The sequence below is a fragment of the Aedes aegypti genome, chromosome 2 (assembly GCF_002204515.2).
Source record: "Aedes aegypti strain LVP_AGWG chromosome 2, AaegL5.0 Primary Assembly, whole genome shotgun sequence".
Classification (NCBI taxonomy): domain Eukaryota; kingdom Metazoa; phylum Arthropoda; class Insecta; order Diptera; family Culicidae; genus Aedes; species Aedes aegypti.
The window spans coordinates 270,037,248-270,056,612 of record NC_035108.1 but is presented as its reverse complement, the minus strand read 5'-3'; the positions used below and the strand labels follow the sequence as shown (position 1 = coordinate 270,056,612).

Below are 19,365 nucleotides of genomic sequence, written 5' to 3'. Positions count from 1 at the left end.
ATCACCACCATTTCCCACTAACCCAATGTCCTTTCCAAGACAACTGTGGAGATGCAGAGGTATATTCGATCTTTGAACTCTCGATTCGTGCACTATCGCTAATCCCAAGCCCCATTCATTAAATCTCTGTGCAACTACGATTGTTCTGGTCAATCAGGGAGTGCAAACTATGAAGGTGTCATCTTATCTTGAGCTTATGCGCATTATTCGCAAGGGTTTTAAATACAATTTCTTCATGTATTTTTATTTTTTTAAAGCTTGAAACTTAATTAGCCAGTTCATTTGCCTCAATTCAAATTGTATTGCTCTGGAGTGGCCAAATCAGTTGATAATGAATTTATTCTCCGTTTATTGATAATATCTCTCAATTCATGAAGATTGAGACGTTGCACGGTATGATTTGGACATGAAACGGAAAATGTCCCCAAACTAACCCTGGCGGAACCGGCTACGATACTCCTGAACGGTTCACTTATTCAAATTATGTTGAAATGATGACAATTGATTATTATCTTACGTTTTACATAAAAACTTCAGTGTTGTAACTGCAATAAATAAAAACAAATAATCACGTTTCACAAATTGGCACCTTGTGACCCCATTACAACCCGGAATATCTCCGGCATACTTCCGGATTCAGCATTGTACATTTATGAAAATGACTGAAACCTTTTTTAAAGTAAACTGACGGTGGTTTCAAAAAAAAAAAAATGAATGGAAATTAACGAAATAGCAGCTATTTGAAAATGCCTTGTTTGAAGTCGGTAACGTAAAGGTTAATGAGATTACCGAATTCGATGATTTGATCTAAGTGTGTGGTACTTTTTGTCATATAAGAAAGAAATTCATCCATGACAACTTGCAACTAAGTAAAACTCACATTGTTCTTGTAAATGTTGCAAATGCATTAAATTGGCTAGGAATAGGACTGGAGTAAAAATTTTCAATGGTGTACAAATTCACAGAAATTGAACCATTTGCAAACTGTGTCCGTAATTTATGATATCTTTTTTTTTGCCCTATTTGGTGCTAAAATACCAAAATCAAAATGTGTTGTCAAAATTATTTATATTTTTAAATTCATTTTTGAACGCAGCAAAAATGATAATATTCATCATATATTGGTAACAGGATCACATAAAACCAATACTTTTTGAATTATGAATTAAATGGCTTAAGTATCCGGTACTGGAGGATCTCCTCCTATTCATTAAATCAGCTGAAATTTTGATTCCAGTCAAGAAACGGGTTGTGAACTTGAATTTTGTTTCCAGGACTAGCTTGTAGTTAATTAAGTGCTCAATGTGATGTATTATCAGTTTGTTTTGGATGCGTTTATAGCAATAGTACCCGTAAGGAGTTATAAAGATGAAATTGGTATGTTTGGGTTCAATGTGTCTAAGAAGTAATAGATGTTTTATTAGTCCTCTTGTATAACATATCAGTTGTAACTTTTTTGTTTCTTGACAAGATAGCTTACAGTTTTATTACAGTCTTTTCTCTGTAGATTGAATAAACCTCAAAACATTAACGAAAACATTCCTTTGCAACAGCGCACCCTTAGCCAAATTATTTTAAATTAATTATCCAAAAATCTATTTCGGCATATGCAGCTTTAGCCCGACGACATCAATTTATTTGTTCATTCATTGGTATTCATGGCTATCGCTGTCGAAAACTCAATGCCCAATTTCGTGTGTAGATTCATCTTACTGCCCGTAGTTCATTTTCATTTCGTGGCGTAGCATGCTTCCATCCACGTGCAGCAAACTCACTCTCCACCGCAAGGAAACAGCGTACGACAGAGCACAACATAATTCGCGTCCCCTTCGATATTTCCCTGCTTCACTTGTACGTAAAGGGGAGGCAACATAAAAACTCTGACGAAATTTTCTGTGTACCGAATGAAGCGGAGGGCCGTTCATCTGCCTTGGTGGAAATTTTCCGTGTACTCTCCTGTTCAGAACCAGATCCGTATTCCACTCTCTCCATTCACGTCATTGCATCATGTGTTTTGTTGGCTGCTCTCCTCGTCGACTAGTGGAAAATCCTCCCAAATCAATACCACCCAGCAAAGGGAGAAGAGCACGGCACAAGTTCGGCCAACGCATATATCCTTTTTGGCTGCGGAGACTCCGGGCTACGATTGTGCGAAGGAATCTCTCAGTTTTCCGACGGCTGCTGACTGTGGCGCAAACACGCTGTTTTCGGGAAGCAGGATACGTGCGTCTAGGTGTGAAATACGTCGTTGTTTTTTTAATGTTTTTTTCGGCTGTGGAGTGACGGTCTGTCATAAAAGTGTGACCATTACAAAAATAACCCACAATGTCGCCTTGGAGGGACGACTGCCTGTGAAAAGACGGACGACTCGCGTGCAGGCCAGGTTGACGAAAAGACGACCGGAAGGCAGGACGCGTTTTCCATTTCGCTAATAAAATTTTCCTCGCATGATTCGGTCACGGGCCTGTCGCAACGTCGTCGCGGTGTTCGATTTCTCGCAGGCCTAGAAGTGTTTCGAGGAAAGGAAGTGGACTGCGGAGGAGGTGATTAGCGTTCGTGTTTTCGGTGGATTGTTCCGAGAAAGTCGAGGGCACACATATCCGGGAGGGTTGGCACAAGAATTGGTTTCTTCGGTGTCCCAGGTGGGCTTTGGAAAACAAGATACTCGTGTGTCGCGGTCGTACTCTGTGAGGGAAAAGTCTGAATTTGATGCAGCAGTTTAGCATTTGCTTTGAATTACGGTGGCAATGGAAAAAGCTTCCTCCTTGCTAGCAGGAAAGTGCTTGTGAAACTGTATTCGAAGGAGAATAGGTTAGACGAAGGCTGCTGCAGAAGTGAGTCAACAGCAGGTTGTGAAGTGTTTTGAGCACATAAGAAAGTGAAAAAAATAATGAATGAAGTGACGACCAAGAAGAAATGTTGAATGAAGGTTTTGCTTCCTGTGTCCCTATTTGTTGAATCGTATTTGGCTGGAAAAGGACGACGTCTGCATACATCATTGTGACTTGCCAAACGATTGTCGAGCAACCGAAGCAGTCAACCAAAAAATGTTCCAGATCAAAAGTTGCCATCCGACCCGCATGAATCATTGCAAAAGAGCAACTCACTTGTGAATGTCGACGTTGGAGTTTATGATTCAGGTACCTGAATATGAACGTTATACATTTACTTTCTTTTATATTCACTTTGAGTAAAAAGCTTCAATGTCCCAATGAATGCCACCAACGCAAAATACGGACAAGGCGACCTATATGGGGACCAACCGGTCAACAAACCACCTCAACGAATGGTTGCATGACTTGGAGGAGTATAATTTGAGCACAGCACCCAAGGAGTTCCTTCTTTCTATTTTATGAGTGGACCCATGCAGAAGCAGAAGACGCACAAACGTTAGTAGGTAAAACATGACTCTGCTGCTCTGTTAACCTTCACCCTTGGCTGAGGGAAGGCAAAGTGCCGCCATGTGGTGATGGTTGCTACTGTTTTAGCTCCTGTTGTTGTTGTTGTTGATGTTTTTGTCATACCAATGGTTTTTATCTGAGACCGACTCAGAGAAAAATAATCCTTCTGTACTTCTTTGAAGATTGTAACTGAGGGTTCAAAATTTGATTATTTCCGCATTGGACATTCTTTTTGTTATTGGTATGCTGTACCGTTATTTAACCCCACGTATCCATATTCAAAAACCTTTAGTTACTTGCTCAAAATGCGGATGTTGAAAGTTGTGCTGTCGCTCAATTGCTCATTAGCGTTTTAGTTAGCTTCAGCATAACTATGGTTTCTTGCGCCAAAAAGGCCCCTTGGAGTATATACAAAAACTTGGAGCTGCTCTCAAACATGGAGCATTTTCTTTCATTATTAAGGAGATATGTTGCTTTGGGTTAAATCGACGAATTTATATCCTTTCTATCTATCTCTATATTCGGGGGATGTGATTCAATCACAGGTTCTCGGTGTAAGAGGGTATATGTTTTAACCACTACACTAGGTCGGTTATCTCAAACGTGAATATATTATACCAAACTGACAAATGTTCTTGTCATTCTTTTTTTTCCAAAGTTTAATCACCGCATGACTTTATCATAATGAGCTTTTATTGGCTTTTATCGGTGAAAGCAATACTACTCAAAGTGGAAGGGAGCAAGGAAAGTAATGAAAGAATATGATGGATAGAATCGCAAGCGAGCGACGAAAGAAATGAATAGAAGTTGAAAACTAACATAGGGGCCATATATGAACAACACAATCAAAGCGACAAATCGTTGCCTAACGTCCTGGTCTTGAACGGCTAGATGTTGTAGCGTTGGTCACTATTAACACTAGACAGGCAAAAATTTGTCGCCTCGACCATAGTTAACAGGTTTGTCTGTTAGGCGGATGTTTTTTTTTTCTTCTTCTTGGCATCACGTCCCCACTGGGACAGAGCCGGCTTCTCAGCTTCCACTGTAATTAACTGAGAGCTTTCTTTGCCAAAGTTGCCATTTTCGCACATGTGTATATTGTGGCAGGTACGATCAGCCCTGTCATCCTGCTTAGTCGCGCTTAGTCGACGACTAAGTAGCTTTTTACAGATATTTTTGAAGAATTTTTCACCCCGAAGTCATAAAAAATAATGTGCGAAAATCAACAACAATCGAACGCTCCATAAGATATCAATCGAAATTCTCAACCTGTACTTACCAACGCTCTGGAGTAGTTTTACCCCATTTCATATAAAACTTCGTATAGAACAGGAGCATATTACCCCGCCTTGTAGAAAATCAAATCGAAATTTACGAGTTGTATCAACGCCCTAGAGTAATTTGACCTTATTCCACGTGGATCAAAATTGAAAACTCCAAGCTGTATCAACGCCCTGGAGTAATTTTACTCTGTCCCATATAGATCCGTAGCATCCTAACGCCCTGTATGACATCAAATGGAAAAAAATTCAAGCTTTATCAACGCCTAGGAGTAACATGATCTCGCTGATGTAGATCAAGTGCAACTTTAACGTCCATCTTTACGCCCCACAGTCACTTGGATATTCCTAGCATTACACTGTTCGACAAAAAAAAGTCGAACACCCCGGGCTTGAAAGTATTAAAAATAAACAAAAATAATGGCGTTTTCAGAATGTTCGTGTCTGCCCCAGGTCATTTTTAAAATATACTTAACTTTTTGCATTTTTATTTAAAAATCTAATTTAATCAATAAGTGTTTTATATTCAGGACAGCGGAATTCATGTGCCATATAATGTTTTCAACTTTAAATACAATATGAAGAGTTGTAATAAGATTTGCAGGGAGCCCTCCCACCTTTTTGTACCCTCCCATTTTTAAAAGTATTGCAAATGATGGAATATTTGAATATTTGGGTTGTTCAAAATAACTGGGACAGGCAAAAATTGGGCCAACTTTGGAATGCTGTAACTTTGACAAAAAATGACCGATTTCAATTCTTCAGAAGTAATGGACGGGTCAACTGATCTTGTTTTGAGGTGCATCCCACGGAGATGAACTATGACCACCGGATACCGGTGATAATCCGGATTTCCGGAAGCATGTCTTATGCCAGTAAAATTATGTCGTGTTTTTAGCAAAGGTCTCGGCTACAAAATCAAAATTTTACTACACATGAAGACAAAAAGATCAAATTCTGAAGCGATTGGGGCGCCAAGTATTAGGATCGGTCCAGAAACAACCAAGATATGGCCATTTCCCTGGAATCGGGTGCCGGTAGTGGATCCGAATTGGGATCAAATAATTTATTCACTCAAAATATGTCGCGCAATATTGTTTTCTCCCTAGCTTATCATAAAATACCCTATTTATAAATTGAAAATGAGTCTTGTACAGATTTGGCCACTCATGGCGCCGCCAAGTGCCCCCGGGGGAACCTTGCAAGGGGACATTTCGATTTTGACACCAAAAACATATCATGCGACGGTTCATTCTCCATGTCTTGTCGTAAATAGGGCAAACTGTAGACTCAAAGAATGGATAGTTGACTACAGTGGCCACTTGGGACCACCGGATATCCCTGAGGGAGGCTGTGATGTCCCCAATGACAGATTCCTCCGGGAAATTCCGGGGTCTTAAAAGTGATAGTTACTTAGGGAACTATAGGAGGTCCCCAAAGTGGCCATTCTAGTTAAATATCAATTTTCGGTCTAAAGTAGACCTATTCATGACTAGACTTGAAGAATGGGCCGTTGCACGATGAGTATTGGAGCTCAATTCCAATTGTCCCCAATCATAGGTTCCCTAGGGGACACCCGGTGGTCCCAGAAGTGGCCAATTCAATTAAATTCCCATTTTGAGACTACAGTTACTTTATTTACGACAAGGCATGAAGAAAGAGCCGTCGCATGATATGTTTCGGTGTAAGAACAGAAATGTTCCCAATGACAGGTTCCTCCGGGAAATTCCGGTGGTCACAAAAGTGGCCACTGTAGTCAATTATCCATTTTAGGTCTACAATAGCCCTATTTAGCACGAGAAATGAAAAATGAACCGTCGCACGATATGTATTGGAGTTCAATTTCAATTGTCCCTAATTACAGGTTCCCTCGGGGACATCCGGTGGTCCCAAAAGTAGTCACTGTAGTCAACTATCCGTTTTGAGTCTACAGTTGCCCTATTTACGACAAGACATGAAGAATGAGCCGTCGCATGATCTGCTTTGGTGTCAAAATCGAAATGTCCCCTATGCAAGGTTCCCCCGGGGCACTTGGCGGCGCCATGAGTGGCCAAATCTGTACAAGACTCATTTTCAATTTATAATAGGGTATTTTATGATAAGCACCAATCGCTTCAGAATTTGATCTTCTATCTTCATGTGTAGTAAAATTTTGATTTTTTAGCCGAGACCTTTGCTAAAATCACGTCATAATTTTACTGCATAAGACATGCTTCCGGAAATCCGGATTATCACCGGTATCCGGTGGTCATAGTTCATCTCCGTGGATGCCTCAAAACTAGATTAGTTGACCCGTCCATTACTTCTTAAAGAATTGAAATCGGTCAATTTTTGTCAAAGTTACAGCATTCCAAAGTTGGCCCAATTTTTGCCTGTTCCACTTATTTTGACAACCCCCTGTATATCAAATATTCCATCATTTGCGATATTTTAAAAATGGGGAGGGTACAAAAAAAGGTGGGAGGGCTCCCTGCAAATCTTATTACAACTCTTCATATTGTATTTAAAGTTGAAAACATTATATGGCACATGAATTCCGCTGTCCTGAATATAAAACACTTATTGATTAGATTAGATTTTTAAATTAAAAATGCAAAAAGTTCAAGTATATTCTAAAAATGACCTGGGACAGACTCGAACATTCTGAAAACGCCATTATTTTTGTTTATTTTTATACTTTCAAGCCCGGGGTGTCCGGTATCTGTGCATTCAGATCGACTTTTTTTGTCGAACTGTGTTATCATGCCCCGGGGTAATTTGCCATGTAAATCAGCTGCATCTTAACGCCCTGTAAGTCAACTGTCAAGATGTATAAACGCCCTTGACTGATTTGACTTTGTCTTACGTAGATCAGGTGCACCTCAATGCCCTACATCGATTAAAAATTCCAATTTGTATCAACGCTCTAGAGTAATTTGAACTTGTCTCATGTAGATCAGCTGCATCTTAACGCCCTGTAGGACATCATTAACCCGTATAGGCCTGAGTGAAAACAAAAGTTCTAAAATCCTCACCGCTCAGTGAATTCTTATTGGATTCAAATGATTTTTTGTCAGTATATTGGCACACATATCTTATTTCTAGAAGTGGACAGAGGAACGCGGAAATATTCTTGTGGCCGGAGTTATTCCGGTGGATCACTGGGTAAGGTCGGGTGAGAATGGTACAGTGCGTTTGTGCCCCTGAAGGTAGGCAAATTTCAAGTCATAGATAATTTCCGGAATCGGCTATAATGTGGCCACTACCTGACGGAATTTTAAGAAAATTGCATCAGTGTAAACCTTTTGAGAAACGATTGAATTTCATAACTATGAGTTTTGCATTTGATTAATCCTACAAATGACCATTTTCGGGACCCGGGACGGTTCAAACTAACAGTAAAGTGGCCAATTTGTATCTGAAAATCTGTGCCAAGCTTATGAGAACGCATTTTAGTGCACAATTATGTTTGATTTCTACTTTTCGAGAATTGAAACGGTTTGGTATCCGACAAATCTACAGCCGGTTCTTCCGGTCATTACGTCCGAATGGCCACATCCTGTATATTTTAAACGGTGCAACACTCTTCATTTATAATGTTTAATATCAGATCTTAATGATTTATGCAAATTAAAATGATTGGCATTACACATGAATAAATGTAACTTGGCATGTTCCAAAAAATAGCCCTTTTTTACCCGACTTGACCCAGTGACCCACCGGAATAACTCCGGCTTCTGGAATATTTCCGAGTTCCTCTGGCCACTTCTAGAAACTAGATATGTGGGCCAGTCAACTGACAAAAAATCATTTGTATCCGTTAAGAATTCGCTGAGCAGTGAGGGTTTCAGTATTTTTGCTTTCACTCAGGCCTATACGGGTTAAAAAAAATTAAGCTGTATAAATGCCTGGATTAATTTTAACTCATCCCATGTAATTCAAGTGCATCTCGACGCCCTGTATGTTATCAATAAAAACTCCAAGCTCTATCAACGCCCTGGAGTAATTTAACTTAATCCCATATCGATCAAATACAACTCAACGCCCTGTAGGACATAAATAGTAGGGGTCCAATTCGGACCTAGTAACAGTTTTTTGGCCATATATTTTCTGCACGATGAACTACATGAAAAATTATATGTTTTCGTGAGAGCCTGATTCAGCGCGCAAACTTTTCGCTCAGAGAGTTTTGTGATATCTCCTACCAGGACATGACTAGACATGTTTGAACAAAATTCTCCAGAAGGTCCGAATTGGACTAACCCTGTTCCAATTCGGACCCCCTATGTTCTAATTCGGAGCACCCCATATATTATCATTTTTTACCATGGAAGTAATGGAATACAACTCCGATTCGTTAGGCATCAAAGCTTATTGAACTGTTTCTGTAAGCGAAAGCGTGACAAATTTCATTTTAATTCGAGTAAGAAATAGCTCAAGTAAAATGTGAATTTCGTAAAATAAAACATTTGTGCAATCCGCTTGTGAAGCTGGTTCAAAACTAGGTACAAAGTATAGTCAACTCTCCCTAGCTCGAGTTTGAATGGATCACAGTGTATGGGAAACATCGAGATAATGAACACATATTTTTAAAACGTTTGAGCTTTTTATTATTATGATAAAAAACCTTTGAAAAGGTCATTTAACTTTGAATTTAGTAAAATGTCAACACATTGAAACTTGGCATGAGAGTATCGGGTAAAACAGATGAACTTGTATGGGGCTCTGAAACAGACAACATCGAGTCTCAGGACAACAAAATGGAGAAGTATGGACTTAGATATAGGGGTTAAAGTACACTACGTTTAAGGGATTGCGCATTCTATCGAGCTTGGGAACAAAAACACAGCATATCGGTTAAGGGAAAGTTGACTGTATTGATCTTAGCACTTATATAAGTTTTCTATATCGTGTTGCCAAGCTATTTTTGAAACAGCTTGGCTGTGGTGTTGATGAAGATGCTTTTTAAGTAGCTGATTTATTGATTCCTTTAGTAATCTATTTAGTAATCCTTATGGTAATCTGCCGTATTTTTAGATTTTTTCGAAGCCTTTTTCTTGTGTGACCAATCCTTAGCCAGAAAGAAAAGTATTATCGATCAATATTACAACTGCTGTGATTTTCTACCAAATCGACAAGGTTTTCACGGGGTGGAGCTCTTAGCATAGACTGAGTACACGTTGAAAATCAAGAGGTCCATATTGAACCATATCGAAAGGTCCGGATTGGACCAACACATATTTTGTGATGTTCGAACTAGTTGATCACAAACAGTGCATAAACATATCAAAACCAGATGAAAGCTTAGGCTTTGGAGATTCCATTACAAAATAACACAGAAAGATTGGAAAATTACTGTCGTTTACAGAAGCTTGGAAATAATGCTAACATGCGGTACACTATAGCTCTTCAAAACAAAAAACTTATATAAAAATTGAACGAAATAACTGAATAGCGTCAAATTTATTGTGTTAGATCCAAGCCGGAAGGTGGGTAGAAAAACGATACACACAATGTTTACAGTAGCGCCAGTATTGAGAAATGCTTGATGGTCCGAATTAGAACAGGGTCCGAATTGGACCAGCTTCCCCTAAATTCAAGCTTTATCAACGTCCTGGAGTAATGTGACCTTATTTTACGTAGACCAAGTGCATCTTTACGCCCTGTAGGACATCAGATGAATATTCCAAGATTCAATAACGCCCTGGAGTCATTTGACCTTGTTCCATGTAAATAAGCTGCATTTTAACAACAGACAAATGTCAAGTTGTATAAACGTCCTCCACTAATTTGACCTTGTCTTACGTAGGTGTTCCTCAATGCTCTGTATCGATTGAAAATTCCAATCTGTATTGACGCCCTGAAGTAATAAGACCTTTTCTCACGTAAATCTTAGATCAGGTACATATCAACGCCCTGTAGGACATCAATTGAAAATTCCATGCTATATCAACGTTCTGGAGTAATTTGGACTCGTGTCATGTAAATCAATTTCATACTTTTTATATCTATTTTCTTTGTCTTACAACCTTATTTTACGTAGACCAGGAGCAAAATAACGCCCTGTATCAATTGAAAATTCCAAGCTGTGTCAACGCCGTGGAGTAATTTGACATCATTCCTTGTAGATCAGCTACATCTAAGCGCTTGAGCAATGCTCTGGAGTAATTTGGCCTCATGGTACGTAGTTCAACAAAATCTTAACGCTTTGTATAAAATCAATCGATCAAGCTATATCAACGGTCTGAAGTTATTTGACTTTAGTCCATATTGATATTTGTGAGATCGGGTGCATATTTATGCCCTGTTGAAAACCAATAAAAATTTCTTAGCAGTATCAACGCCCTGAAGTAATTTGACTTTATCGTTAAAAGATCAGGTGCATTCTAACGCTCTGATTGATGTCATCGAAGTTTTCAAAATATTTCAACGCCCTGAATTAATTTGTTCTTTTCTCACGTATATTAGGTGCATCTTAACGCCCATTAAGACACCAATTTCAAATTCTAGCCTGTTCAATGCCCTGTAATAATTCAAGCTTATCTTATGTAGGTCAGGTGCATCTTAACGCCCTTTTGGACATCAATTGAATATTCCAAACTGTATTACCGCCCTGGAGTAATTTGACCTTATTCTATGAAGATCAGGTGCAACTTAACGATTTGTATCTACCAACATGCTGCAGTAATTTACCATTTGTCCACATTAATGAATTGAATCGTAACGCCCTGTAAAAATCAATCAAAATTTTAAATCTGTATCAACGCCCTGAAGGTATTATACTTTGTTTCACGTAGATCAGCTGCATCTTAACGCCCTGTCGAAAATCAATTAAATTTTGTTTGCTTTATGACCTTAACTAACGTATATCAAGTGAAGCGAATAAGCTATGCAATCATGATTAAATGATAAATGTTGATTAGCGTATTGGGTATGCCGAGCAATTTGTGTATTATATTGGTGAGTTCTTTCCGTTTTATATGTTGTTTATAATACCGTCAAGCTACCATTCACCGTGCATTTAAGAAAAATTTGCACTTCAAAAAATCATAAAATTTTTCCAAATAATTTGGAGCGTACGAGAATACCACTACGTAGCGTGCTATTATATAATAATTCAGGGAAAAATCTAAAACTAGTGATGCGTAACAAAAAGTTACTCAAAAATTATGTTTGAAAATGTCATGTTAAGGTCGCCTCGTACCGTTCTATGTCACCATTTACCGTGCACCTAGTGCACCATTCACCGTGCGTATAGTTTTCGTCATGATTTAATTTTGTATCTTGAAGAAACGTTGTTGGTGGTTCAACTATGTTGCTAGTAGTGTGCGCACTCATTTTTATTTACAATAAAAACCAAAAAAAATCAAAAATTGCCTAAATAATTATTTTGTCATTAAAATCGTTATAAGAGGTTTGACTGTATTGTCCAAACCATTCCATATTCACTCGAAAACTAAATACGAAGTAGTTTAAATTCAACATAATTATAAATTTAATATAACCGAATAATTTCATGCTTTTTACACTTATTCACGGTAATAGGAACCATATTTATTGAAAAGGATCCATTCACCGTGCATTTGGGTTTCGACTGAAACACAATAAAAATTCTAATTTGCATAAAATATCATTGCTCATACGATGAAAATAATCCTAATAATAGTATCCACAGTGAAAACTCGTTGAAATTTTGAAAAATTTCATACGCTATCGTTAAAATGGAAAATGTGAATTTTTGGCGTTTCTACTAAGAGTGATGTAAAATCTCATTATCTAACAGAAGTAACATGACTTTGACTACATAAACCAGGTTTTTCAAAATGCTTTGTGATAAAAACTACTTCATTTCATCAGTTTTATCTTATTTTGCTGACAAAAGAATAATTTGTGAAAATTGTATGAATATTCTGTATATGTGCACGGTGAATGGGGGCCGCACGGTGACTGGTGACTTAACGGTATCTATATTTTGTCTCACATTATTTTTCCATACTATTTATCAAACGATTGTGCTACTTTTCCTCGAATGTCGTTTCCGCGAATGACAGTTTCTCGAATAAACCTTTTCCTCGAATCCTATTTTTCCGAATGACCTGTCTCTTCGAGAAGTGATGCAGTTCATAAGGGTACAAGAATAGGTGCAAGAATCTATGTTTAGGGCAAAGTAGCATAATCCCTTAATTAAATGATATTATGATATAAAAGCATTTCCCAGACAATCAGAAATCACATGAAAGTTCACGTTACAACTCGTTTATTCATACTAATTACATCAAACCCGCAAACATCGTAGATTAACTCATCAGATTGATGAGTTTTCTCGCATAAAACATTTCTTTTCTGAGTTCATTTGTACATTTTGTTTCTGTCCGTAGGCTTTTTATTTGGCTGAAAATCGAACACCTCTTCTTTAAGTAAAAAAAAACAGTTCAAACGTTCTAGATGTCCTGCTATTAAAAAATTCAAAAAAATCTTTGTGAACTTAATTATAATATTATTTGATTCATTCTTTTAAAGAAAAAATATAGTATATTTCTATTTGCATGCTTCATATATTACCTTATGTTCAAACACTTGAAATATCGAATCTTAAGTTTTGTTTTTTTATGTTTAACTTTAAAACTTTTTCTAAACTTTCTTTAGTCAAGTCTACAAGTTTTCCTAGAACTGAGAATACGCATAAAAATTCATTGAAATTTTTTTTCAAGTTATGGTTGAGTAATTATCGATAAAACGCGGTTACCATCGGCATACATAATAGAATAACAGTTTGCGTCGTAGTTCGCTTGAATTTTATAAAACTAGCCTTTTGGGTTAACTCAAATTGCTAGAACTTAGCTTGACAGTTTGATAAAGCTAAGTTGTTTTATAAATTCTATCAATATCTTCCCATAACTTTCTTTTCATATATTCCTTGAAACACAAAGCAATCTTAAGGACATCGCATAGAGAAAACATGTAGTCTAATTTAAAATTATTTTGGCGACCATTTTGAATATGGCTCCGTCTTGAATTTTATCAGAAAAACGTGTTTCACCGTTAGCGCTTCGTTTTGAATTCTGAGATCAGCATCAAAAACCTTAGAAAAAACTGAGTTAGAGCAGCTGCAAAAACTGTCCAATAAAACCGAATGAACGAATTTCTAATTTAACGCAAACATCATATTTTGTACAATGCCATTTCCTTCTTAGTCAATTCATCAAACAAAAATAAATATAATATCAAGTAATAAAAAAATCATACAGTTCAGTTGTATAGTCAAAACTATAGGCAAAATGGTACCAGACACATAAATAGTCGTTACTCGAAAACTGTTGCATTGATTTGCTTAAATTTTTCACAATTTTGTTTCAAAAGCGAAATGCAATAACAATATATTGTTTTAAAAGCAAATTGCCGAACATAAGAATATTTTAAAATTTGAGACAAACACAAAAACGTTTTCAAATAAACGGTTGGTGAGGTTTTTGGATTGACATTAGATGATCGGTTTTACACTGAGCGTTAGGTTCTTAAAGACTGAGTTTATTTCATGGACTGAGATGTCTTTTAAAAAGGCACATCGGTATAGCCTTAGCTGTTAGATTCTAGAAAAAAGGCCACATAGCATATACAGTAGTATATAAGGCATTGCCTATGGTGGACTCAATTGATACAAGGACAAAATAACTTTCACTTTTGATATTAGCAAGTTTTTCAACTAAATAATGTTTAAGCCTATGTTACTTTGATCTCTTCGTACCATATTTTAATACAAATGGAACACAAACTAAATACGTACAAAAACATATTGGTTTTCGTTTGTTTGAAATGTGTATTGAAATATTTGTGATATTTTGTAGTTTTTATATATTAAAATATTGGTTTTTGATTTTGTAAAGACTGAAAGTCGAAAACCCATAGCAATGTTCGAGAAAACGGCACGTTGATCCCTAATATCTTTTTGCTTCAAATTGCCGGACACTATGATAATTTTTAAATTTTTCATAACACAAAATTAAATTTTCTTGTAAACATTTATGCACTAAACTATTCTTTAAATTCAATTGTATGTTATAGATGTTAATGTATCGTTGTATTCATTGAAATATTAATAACAAAAATAAAAAGAACGAAATGCGTATCGATACTCCACACATTTCAGCGCGTGTTGGACTGCATCTTAGAGTTGCCCATGAAGTAGCAATTTTGCCATAACTATTTTTAACCTTTCTGGTAGCTTCAGAATTATTTATGACTCGAAACTTTTGTGTTCACGTGTAGTGAACTGTTCAAAATCTTGAAATATATAGTTGGTGAGTTGAATTTTTTTCACAAAATATGCAACAATTCCGTCATAAAGAAGTGTCCGGATTCGAAGCAAAAGTGTCCGGATTTCGAATCAACCTTATATGAGTGTCCGGATTTCGAAGCAAGACACATCTCTTGTTTTCGCATATTTAAACAATTTTTGAATAAATAATCGCTATTTTTATTACACTATGTCAAAAAATAATCATTTAACAACGTAAAAATACACAGTACATTATGGAAATAATTACCATTAATTGTAAAAAAAATATGTTGAAGTTAATGCGATGCTTAAGTGTCTGGATTTCGAGTCATAACGGTATATGAGATTTTTTAAATACGTCCTCACAGGGATAGAGCCTGCTTCTCAGCTTGATGTTCTTATGAGCATTTCCCACAGTTATCGACTGAGAGCTTTCTTTGCCAACGTTGCCCTTTTTTGCATTCGTATATCGTGTGGCAGGTACGATGATACTCTATGCCCTGGGAAAGTTCAAGAAAATTTCCATTACGAAGAGATCCTGGACCGACCGGGAAATCGAACCCAGACACCTTCAGCATGGCTTTGCTTTGTAGCCGCGGACTCTAACCACTCGGCTGAGAAAGGCCCCTGTTGGGGCAGGTTCGCGATTTCCGTTGGAATTGAACGGTGGAGAAAAACGGCCACTTGCTGTGAAGTAGCCACTATGCTTGGCGGAAAACGGCACTACAGGCAAAAGCACTATAAAAATCTCACTGAAGTGCTGCTAACAGCCACTAGGAGTCTTTCTTCTTGCTCGAATAGAAAACGGCTAACACTTTCCACTTAACTTTATTCGGAGGAAAACTTGGGAGATTACAACTTGTTTGAACTTCTTACTTCTTTAAGAGCTCGATTTGGAATAATTTTTATTTCTTGAATCTTATTCTAACGAAACTTAGCTAGCTACCCACAACTGATAAATTAAATTATATGCTACTCATGTTATAACACTACTACCATCGCCCTAGCACTCAAATGGAGTACTAGAGCAGATGGGTTCGGCGCAAATCTATAGATAATTTTTGAGAACTTGTTGAGAACAACATCGCCGCCACCTGAAATTTCTAATTTCATCTGACTTTTCTACTGTCAAAATAATTTCATTGTCTTCCAAAACTTATGGACAGCGTGCATGCAGAAATTCGCTAACTCAATAATCGCTCAAAATTTTAACAATTTCTTCAATTTTAGGTTCTAAATCTTCGTGTGGCCGCAATAAAAAAAACTTTGGTGATAAGTCGCTGGATAGTTTCCTAGTTGGTTTTGAGTGTCGCAGCCTAAATCAATCGTCACGTTCTGGATGGTCCCTCGATGATCCTAGCTTGCGGCCATCTTTGAGGTGATAGAAATTCGTCTACCGATGTTACCATTTTCCCAAGTTCGGAAGGCAGCGTTTGGAGTAGTCCGTATGCCTTCCTTCTGCAACTCTTGCAAGTAGTCCGTCCGCCACAGATGCAAAAATTGTGGGATCCACTTCTGGCAATGGTCGAGTCGTTTGAATGGAACTACTGTGACGTCAGCTCTGAGTGAAGTGCCGACGAGAAGATGCGTGTCGGAAATCGGAAGCCTGGAGTACATGCAGACCTCAATCGGTGTTAGGATGTTCCTCATATTCTCATAGGATACGGGTGATGTTGTCAGGTTGCCCGTGGAGATATCTTTTTCGTCGTCTCTACAGCCGCTTCCCATCGCCTTCCGAAGACAGGGGCTTTCGATGATCTCATATGCCATAGGAAATCCGTCGGTCGCGCAAGATGGTGGTAATATCTACCGAAGATCTCTCGCTGGGTACACGTTTGCGTGGTGGCTTTATGTACAGAAGACCAGCGTAGTCGACGCCAGTGCCGGTGAATGGTCTGCTTGGTGTTGCTCTTCGCTGTGGTAGTTTGACCCGTTTGTTGTGTTGATCGTGTGCATAGGAAACAGTAGTGAATGAAGCCATTCATTGATCGTCCGCCCATGAATCGGCCAGTATTCTCGCCACATCGCTGTCAAAGTGACACGGCCGCCACTATGCAATAGTTTGAGGTAGTAATCGGTGGCAACAGAACGTGTGGAAGGATGGGAACTGGGGATTAGGATTGGGTGCTTGGTGAGGAAAGGGCTGCTCTGATAGGTTTAGTCTACCGCCAACTCGAATTATCCATTCAGGATGAGGTACTGGACTCAATAAGCGCAAATTGGAGATTTTGGTAACTGGCTTCCCTCTACTTAAATCCCTAATTTCTTTCGATTTCAAGCTTCACCAAATTTTACCGAGATTGTGATAATTGCTCTGCGATGAGTGTGGTGCTTCCTTTTGGTTGATTAGATGACCTTTGTCGCCGGCATGCGTTGATGAATCGTAGGCAATAAGCAGTTACTAGAAGCAGTCGTGTGTAGGATGATGTTCGCTGGAAAATTTCATTCACAGTCGGCCTGGTTTGGACGGCCGCCACCGTGACTCGTCTCTCGAAGATTTCGTTGGACAGGTTGTTCGCTCTGGAGAAAATGGCCTATTCTCTACTGGCAGCCGCGGCCTGGAAGGACCGTTATGCCACGGGTCACTGCTCCTAGAATCATCCATACTTATTCCTCTCGTTGTCTGACAAGCTTCACTGTTAATCCGTGCGACGTGGCGCGTTTGCGACTCCGATATGGACATGTGACATGCGGTGACTTGTGGAATGGTTAAAGTTTGGGGTTTGCCTACAACGATCCAACCAAAGACACTGTCTACTAGCGTTGGTTGTTGTTGATCTTGCTCGATTTTCGTGCCAGAGTTAACGAAGGTGTAGAAATGTTCCACACCAAGAAGCAAATCAATAGCTCCAGTTTTATTGAAATTTGGATCGGCTAGGAGCAAATCATCTGGGATACGCCAGTTGCTAGCGGGGAATGTCACTGCAGGCAGGTCCATCGTTACTCGGGGAAGGACTAAAAAGTCAAGATCGATTTCGAACTTGCTTTTACGAGATCGAATGAGGGAATGGACGCTGTGCTTCACATTCGAAGCAGATTCACCAACACCGTGGACGGGGATGTTTACAACTCGTCGCTTTAATTTCAATAGACGGCACAATCGCTCGCTCATTAGATTGGATTGTGAGCCGCTGTCTAGCAATGCACGTGCGTGGTGAGCTTGACCATTTGAATCGGTGATCAATAGAACGACGGTAGAAAGCAAAACGTTCGAATTGGATGCAGGTGCGAGATTGTTTGCTTGCTTGGGGCTGGTCGTGCATGTGGTAGGTAGTGGATGGAGCATTGTAGAAGCAATTTGATGATTGCTCGGGTGCATGAATGGTTTGATTGGTGAAGCGCGATGGTGATGATTGGTGAGAGGATTCATTAACAGTGTGCAGCAAGGTGTGATGTCTTCTTTGGCAGTGTCGGCAGGAATATTTGGATTGGCAATTTCGAGCAAAGTGATCATGGCGGAAACAATTTTGGCATAGTCGATTGTTATCGACTATTCTCATACGGTCAGAAACGCTCATCCTTTCAAAGCGGGGACATTTAATGAGAAAATGCTGCTGATTGCAGGCGTAGCATTTGGGCTGATGGTCTTCAGCGACGTTGTATGTGGCAACTTTGTGGAACAATGGCTTTCGATTGGAGAGGGTTTGATAAACGGGCGTTTGAGAATTTGTGCGATTGGTGATTGACGGACATCGATTCAAGAACACGGATCCTACGTTGTAGAAAATCTACGAGGCAGTTGAAATTTGGATCAGCGACGGTAGTAGCGTGATCTTCCCATGCCTTAAGGGTTTCCATCGTCAAGGCGAATGCAAAGCAGATGCTCAAGTATCGTACTCCACTGATCAACGGGCTCATTCAGTTGACGAAGAATTTTCGTATGGCGTTGATATTCATCAACCAGACTATGCAAAGCTTCGGCGGATTCTCTTTTCATGCGAGGGCAATCTAGAAGGGCTTGCAAATGACGCTTCTTAAGCAAGTAGTCGTTTGCGTAGCGTGTCGTCAGCGTTTGCCAGGCGACGGAATAATTGGCAGCACTAATGGCAATCGATCCAATTCATTGGGCCGCTTCTCCTTTCAAGGCAGCGCGGAGATAATGAAACTTTTGCACTTCGGGAACATCAGCGTTTGCATGAATGAGGGCAACAAAGGTGTCATGAAAGGTCAACCATTGATTATAATCGCCATCGAATTCTGGCAACGAAATGGTGGGAAGCTTGATGCCAGAGAGCAGATTGGCGGGAGGATTAGGGATTGCGCTTTGAGTTGGGGTTACAATGGCGGGTAAGAGGGATTTTAGAGCAGCCTTTACTTTGAAATAGACGGACTCAAATTTGGAGCGGATTTGGAGGTTCTGTTCCCTACCTTCTTCGGTGGTCTCTACTTCTTCAAGTTCGGTTTGAACTTCTTCCAGTCCCATCCACAC

General features: G+C 38.9%; 1 protein-coding gene across 1 annotated transcript in view; it reads left to right on the top strand.

Annotated features, from left to right (window-relative positions):
• The first annotated feature begins 2,188 nt into the window (after nucleotides 1-2,188).
• The window catches only part of LOC5571423 (titin), a 290,096-nt gene continuing 272,919 nt past the window's right edge, over nucleotides 2,189-19,365 (top strand). Inside the window, exons 1-2 of the mRNA XM_021845061.1 lie at nucleotides 2,189-2,233; nucleotides 2,502-3,140. The gene's annotated coding sequence lies outside the window, so the exon portion shown is untranslated. The remainder of the gene's footprint in view (nucleotides 2,234-2,501; nucleotides 3,141-19,365) is intronic.